The following is a 7,288-nucleotide window of genomic DNA, read 5'->3' as shown; positions in this document are numbered from 1 at the left end:
GTTTTAGTCCGAAGCTTAGATCCATCGTTGGAGACACCTAGTCCAATCGAGATGAATAGGTAGTCTTTGGTAGAATGTCTTTCTCGACAATAAGGCCAAGGTGAGTACCGAAGCGTATGAAGTAGCACATGACTAGGCTTTTTATTTTGTGTATTTTTTGCATGTTTATATTTAGTGTAAATTATGAATGGAAGTTAGTTCTACGCTTCTATGTGAGATCATCTTAATAGTTTATTCTAGATCTTCCATTTTGTTTAATTTATTTTGGTTAATCTGTTGGTTGAGGTTTGTGATGGTCGTTAGTATAGCCCGTTATGCTGCTCGTATAACCATTATGCTGCCGACATAATCGTTAGCCTATCGTACAACCGTTATGCTGTTTGTATAACCATTATGCTACCAATTTAGTCGTTAGGCTGCCGACATCATCTATATCTTATTATGATGTTGTTTATGCAATTTTATGAGGTTAGGTTAAATGTTGGTATAGCCGGTATACTGCTTGTTTGTTTCATGATCAATAATCAGAAATTATTGGCGTGATAAGCAAGCGTTATTTGTAGTTTGTTGGTCATTGTATAGTTTATTATTATGCATTTGTTGTTTGTTTTTTTGAATGATTGGTTGTTGTTAGTTAATCTTGATATTTCTCATTTGACTTGTATAATAATAGAATTATTGCGAGTAGTAACGATTATGTTAGGCTCGTATTAAGTAGAGGTGTTAGTCATTTCTATGGATAATTTATAGCGAGTTCATGACTATCCCACTGGCTCAGATTGGCTCACTACCACTGGGCACTACTTAACAAAGTACTCAATTTGGATGTAAGGGAAATGGTCCCTTTATTCACGATCTGAGCAAAGGGATGTCATCCTTCTAGAATTTGTGGCTAAAGGTTGAGAGACATTGCCTTGGAGGAAATCATAGTCGCATTAGTAGTAAAGGCCTTAAGGTTTGGTATTGAATGTGTAATGGCTATCATGCCATATTGTTTGTGTTAGTTAGCTTCCTTTGTGAATACTCTGTATTGAGTATTGATTGCTTGTTTAATTATATAAGCATTGATTATGTGTTGTGTGAATTGATTGCTTATTGGGGATTAGGATGGTCGATTGTTAGAAAAACCATGATTATGCTTTTTTCTTTCATGTAACCCAAGTTAGGACACATAGTGGGAAAACACATACCCTAGAAGTTAGAGTTTGTTACCTTTGTAACTAATTCAATACCCTAGTCAGTCTATTCGCGGGTATCGTTCCTCCCAAACACGGTTTAAGGTTTTTCAACCCATAATATGTTTTGCTAATCTTCAAAATACATCCAAACACATTCGCGTTAGGGTAGGGTACTGAATTAGTTTTGGTAACCTCGGTCGCAAGTAACGCTTCCAATTCGTCTTTAGTCCTAGGGCAGTATGGGGGCTTTACCCGACCCCTAAAAAAACTATACACTGAATATAAATAGTTTATTGTTCATTGTACTATTGGTAACCCTTTTAAAACTTATTTAGAACAATGAACTTGCTTTGTTACATTAGTAACTCACACTAGTTGAATCCTTCGCAACCCCAAAAAAAAAAAAAAATCAAAAAAATGAGAATTTATATATGTATTAACCTAAAATGAAAAACATTTGACTTTTCCTGGTCAAATATGTATTAAAAATTAAAAACGAAAATGAAATATATATATTAAAAAAAAAAAAAATGAAAACATATATTAAAAATAAAAATTTATATTTGACCAGGAAAAGTCAAATTATATATAAATTTATATTGTTCATTGTACTATTGGTAACACTTTTAAAACTTATTTAGAACAATGAACTTGCTTTGTTACATTAGTAACTCACACTAGTTGAATCCTTCGCAACCCCAAAAAAAAAAAAACTCAAAAAAACAATAATTCTTTTTCACCAAAACACAACATAATGTAATTAAACAACATCATTTGGTTATTTGCTACACTAATAGCCATCAACAAGAAAACACAAACTCCAATTTGTTTGATACATCAGCTTCCAAGCACCTCACGTTGTCCATCGACCATTCGTTCTACTCGCTCGCGGTACACGTTCGTACCGAAAGCTCTTCCGACCACTATACGCTCACAATGATCTTTACATGTTCTAACGTGAAAAAACTTCTAAATTTCCAAAATAAATGACTAAGTCATTTAACCACTCTACTAAACCTTGTTGTCTTCGTATCCAAACCAATTCAATCACCGCTTGCTTGTCTCAGCCTAAATCCACTCCTTCTTGATAAAACTAGTTTTTCCCTCGACAAAGTTGATCTTTCCCTCGACTAAATTGCCCGTAAATAAATTCTTGATAATGGTTTGATCGTATCCTTAGATCACACTAACACCAAATATGTGCGATACCTATTGCCCGTGGCCACTAATAGCATTAGCCATCAACAAGAAAACACAAACTCCAAATTGTTTGATACAGTAAGATTATTTACGAATACTAAATTTTCATATTTGCTTTGCTTCAATATCTTATAGATATTTGAATTTTTCGAATCGAATCGATCGAAATAAATATCGAAGCGAAGCGAATGTAACAAATATTTTGCCCATTAGCCATCAACAAGAAAATACAAACTCCAAAATTGTCTTTTTTGTAAAAAAGCAAACTCCAAATTGTTTGATACAGTAAGATTATGAAACAAAAATCCAAATTGCACTTAGTTTTGAAACTCTTTTAAAATCAATTTATAAAATATATATATATATATATATATATATAGGTGTGTGTATATATATATATATATTGATGTGAAAATTGTTGAGAAGATTTTATATTAAAATGAAGTATATTTTAAGTAAAAAAAATGAGAATTTATATATGTATTAACCTAAAATGAAAAACATTTGACTTTTCCTGGTCAAATATGTATTAAAAATTAAAAACGAAAATGAAATAAATATATATATATATATATATATATATATAAAATTAAAATGAAAACATATATTAAAAATTTAAATTTATATTTGACCAGGAAAAGTCAAATTATATATAAATTATATATTAATTTTTAAACAAGGCCGGAGAGCGTGGGTGGATTCATATAATGTGTCATGTGTGGCATAGGTTTAGTCACGGATGAATGATATGTAAGCCAACTTTGACCCCAGAAAGACCCAATAGCCCCACCTGAAGAAGAAGACAATATATGAAACGAAACCTAGAGAGAAGGATACCAAAAGGACTAGAGGAAATCTAGATTGTTCTGAAGTGTCTCTATTTAAGCTCTCTATAGTAGTAGTAGTCACTGAGAAACAGAGTAATAAGATCAAAGTTTCACCTTTTTATCTTTTTAAAATTATCTCTTTCATCTCTTGTCTTCTCTCTCTCTCTCTCTCTTGACTAGCTCTCTGTGTGTGACAATGTTGGACCCTGTCACTTCCTTGACGGTATCTATATGTGGTGGTTTATCTGTCATTATCATTAAGAAGACAGTTGACGAACTCATAGTTGTTGGCAACCTTCCGTTTATGATGGAGGAACTGGAGAAGTCCATGGAAGAGCTCAAGGCAAAGCGAGATGATGTGCAGCGAAGGATCAAAAAGGAGGAGGAAATAAGAGGCCAGCGGAGGTATCAAGAAGTCCAGCTATGGCTCCAAGACGTCAGGACTGTCGAAATGGAATTCGATGATTCCTTTAGTAAACCCAGTGCGCCTCTAAAGGCTCTCTTTTCTTTGAAATTCCACAAATACGTCAAAAGGGTTTCCAAGATGTTGCAAATCGTTTCTGCTCTCAACTCCAGAGGGTCCTTTGCATCCGTCACTGGCCCAGCTACCTAGCTGATGCATACTGTCTTGATGGGCCTTCTTCGGTGTTTTCATGCCCTTCAAGACTCAAGACACACACACACACACACGCCGTGTTTGGCTTTTTTTTTTTTTTTTTTATCTCTGCTCTTCTTTCAGTTTCCACTTTTATCTTTTCCTTTACAGTTTTCGTGGATTCCTACACAACCCTCTATGACTAGAGCTTGTGATCACCTATGTAATCCATCATTGATTTTTCAAAATTAGTGAAAAACACCCCCAAAACAAACATATATCTTTTTCTTGCCTATCGTATGACCTCAGACGATATCTCTATATGTGATCTCTCCGCCACTCAACCTCGGTTTTCTCCTGACAAAACAGCTCATGATCCTTATTGTAGATATCATTTACTATTAGATGTTGATACAAACATAACATCATTCTATATATAACACGAATTTACCGAGCCTCATATATATACATCTTCTTTTTTTTTTTTGTCGACTCCGAGCCTCATATACATCATTAAGTGTAAAGATACATATATAATATCATGTCGCTAAAAGAAGGTGGTTTAGCGAACTTGCTTTTCTCCATCAGAAAAAGTGCAATGTGGTAAAAGAGAACTCTCGACCAAATCATGAATGTGTCTATTTTATCTCATTTCTAAAACTAACAGTTAAGCCCGACTCTGAATCTAGTACTATTTCTTGAGTTTTAGAAAAACTCACTTCATTTCACACAATAAATGAGATCTCAAATATTTCAAAATTTAGTCATATACATTATTTTTTTAAGTTAAGTCATTTATATTCAATCGCTTTTAACTACTAATTCTTTTGTGATCTTCTGCTATGCACTTGTTACCTCTCGACATCTAGTTTATTTTTACCTTCTATTAACTCTCATATAATATATATTGAAGTGTAGTTGATTTTTAAGACATCATAACAATTTCTTCCTTAATAATAGTCCATTTTGGGTTAAAAGCATTTGATTCAAATGATGGGATATCAAACTTTTTTTTCTTTTTGATTATGTTAAAAAGTTACAGTTCTACTTGAGGATAAGTAAACTTTCTTTTTGAGATATGCTACACACATTACATATCACTTTACGGCTTACATATTACTTTCTATATATTTTATTGTCAAACTCATGAATAATGTGATAATTAATTATTTATTATTTTAGAATATGGATGATATTTTTTTTTATAATTTTTCTGCTAAACCTTTTCGGAGTGAACTGTAACGCCTATATTATCAAAATAAATGTAAAATCACCGAAATTGAGTTGGGGATAAGAAGCAATGGAATGTAGTTTAGAATTTTTTAATATATGTTAGACTTATCTTTCGCATTTAAGTACCTTAGGCGTGGAAATTTGAAAAGCAAGAAGCTCATGAGCGGTTATTAAATCAGATTGGGACTGAGTTTATGAATTACTAGTTGTTGACCCGCGCTACGCGCGGGGAGTTTATAATTTTATTTATTTATTTTGTGTTATACTTTTTATTTATATTTTTATTTTTTTATATATATATTTTTGTTTTGCAACGTTTGTTTTATTGTTCTTTATTGTTGTCATTTTTTTTTCTATTTTTTCATATTAGTTGATGATTTTTCCTCACGGTGTACATGTGATGAATGGTGTCATGGGATTTCCTCAGCCAAGACTTCGGAAGCACTGAAACTTCGGGAAGTAGAAAAGGATTGGACATATTATGTTTGGTTCAAAGAGGATGTCCCAAATGTAACTTTCCATATGTGGGTAAATCACCTTGATAGATGGCTCACGTGGCAAATACTTGTTTCCTTGTGATAGATTCAGTCTTTAGAGTGTTGTCTATGGTTGTTTGTTTCGGAATCTTGTGACTATCTCTTCCTTTCTTCTGATTTTTCTGTTGAGCTTTGGATGTTGGTCTTTTCTAGGCTCTGCCCTTGACATTGACTATTCGCCTCATCGTCAAAATTACTCTCTTGGACTCGACTCTCTTCTTCAATAGTCCTTGCTCTCCTCCAGAAGCTAACATCTCAAAAGATAGTCTACAGCATTTGACGGCAGCGCAACAACTTCTTATATAACTCCGAGCGTTTGTCTTTTCAAGTAGTTTTCAAGTTGATCGACCGCGAAATTCGCAGTATCATATCGTCAAGGACAATAAGGAAACGTTAGCACAAGCTCATGCTTTTATGGGTTCGTTAACCCAAATCTTTTTTAATTATACAGTAGCTTTGTTTTTGTTTCTTTTTCTTGGTTATTTTCTTGTAAGTTTTTTTTGTAAAATCTTAATTTAAATTTTAATTATATTTACATTATAGCTAAGAAAAAAAAAGATAAATGATGATGTGGCGGATGACGTGGCAGATGATGTGGCTGAAGGAGAAGAGAGCAAAGTTAACTTTATGTATATAGCTGATAAGCTGAAGTGGAAACGCCATAAATCCGTAAGAAAGAACGTAAGTGAGAGACAACTTAAACATATTAACTTATTTGGGCTTATATTATATTGGGCTAAACAATGTGTTCCTTTTAATATTATAGAATATAAACCCAATTTAGATATAAAAGTGTTAGGCTTAAATTACAAACTAACAGGCCAAAAGACAATAAAATGTTGAACAAAATATATTGTGTTTTCAACGAACGATTACACACCTAAAAAACCGTTTTATGTTTTCTACTTCAATCCCGAAAGGGAGACTCTCCAACGTGTTGAAATTCGAGGTTTTGGTGAAGCGGTTGAGAAACCTTGTCGCGTTCTCACCTTTGTAAACCATGTAGAAGATCTTGATATTAACGATTTAAAACTACTCAAGTCATTCCATCCTCCATTGGTGGAGCCAGAATATTTAGGACCATCAGATTCAGAATCAGATTGAGAAAGGGCAAGGAGCAAATGATAAGGATGATGATTGGAGTTAGGTGAAAACAATGGGCTTATCTATTTTAATGTTTTTCTCTCTTTAGCGAGCTTTATACATTTATTTTAATGTTCGATGAGATCTGTTCTTTGTTATTTTATAACTTCTTGTTCTGTTTTTCATTTTTGTGTGGTGGAACCAATATCATGATGACACTATTGGACTTTGTAAAAATCTAAGACAAGCTAATTAAGTTAAAATATACATTGCTTTAGATCAAAAGCCTGAAACTGATATAATAAGCCTAAAATATACATTCATGTAGAGTGGAAGATGGAGAAGATGACTATACTTTTTAGAGCTATATGCGACGATTTCATGGTTTGGATGTCTCAAATCACCTTGTTATGATTCTTGTTTTCTTATTGTGTTTTTGTAATTTGTAAATACTAAACTTACGTTCTCTCGAGAAGATCTTACCTTGTGTGCGATCTTACACACATAATAATAATAATAATAATAATCTTATATAATAAGACAAGGTTTATTCTTAACTTTGCCTCACAACGCGACATGTGTCGCTCTATGCTTCTGACATGTGTCATTTTTATTAATTTATAATCTAACATTTAA

This window comes from Capsella rubella, unplaced genomic scaffold (genome assembly GCF_000375325.1).
Source record: "Capsella rubella cultivar Monte Gargano unplaced genomic scaffold, Caprub1_0 scaffold_3, whole genome shotgun sequence".
Classification (NCBI taxonomy): domain Eukaryota; kingdom Viridiplantae; phylum Streptophyta; class Magnoliopsida; order Brassicales; family Brassicaceae; genus Capsella; species Capsella rubella.
The sequence above is the reverse complement of the archived record's forward strand: the minus strand, read 5'-3'. Positions refer to the sequence as shown.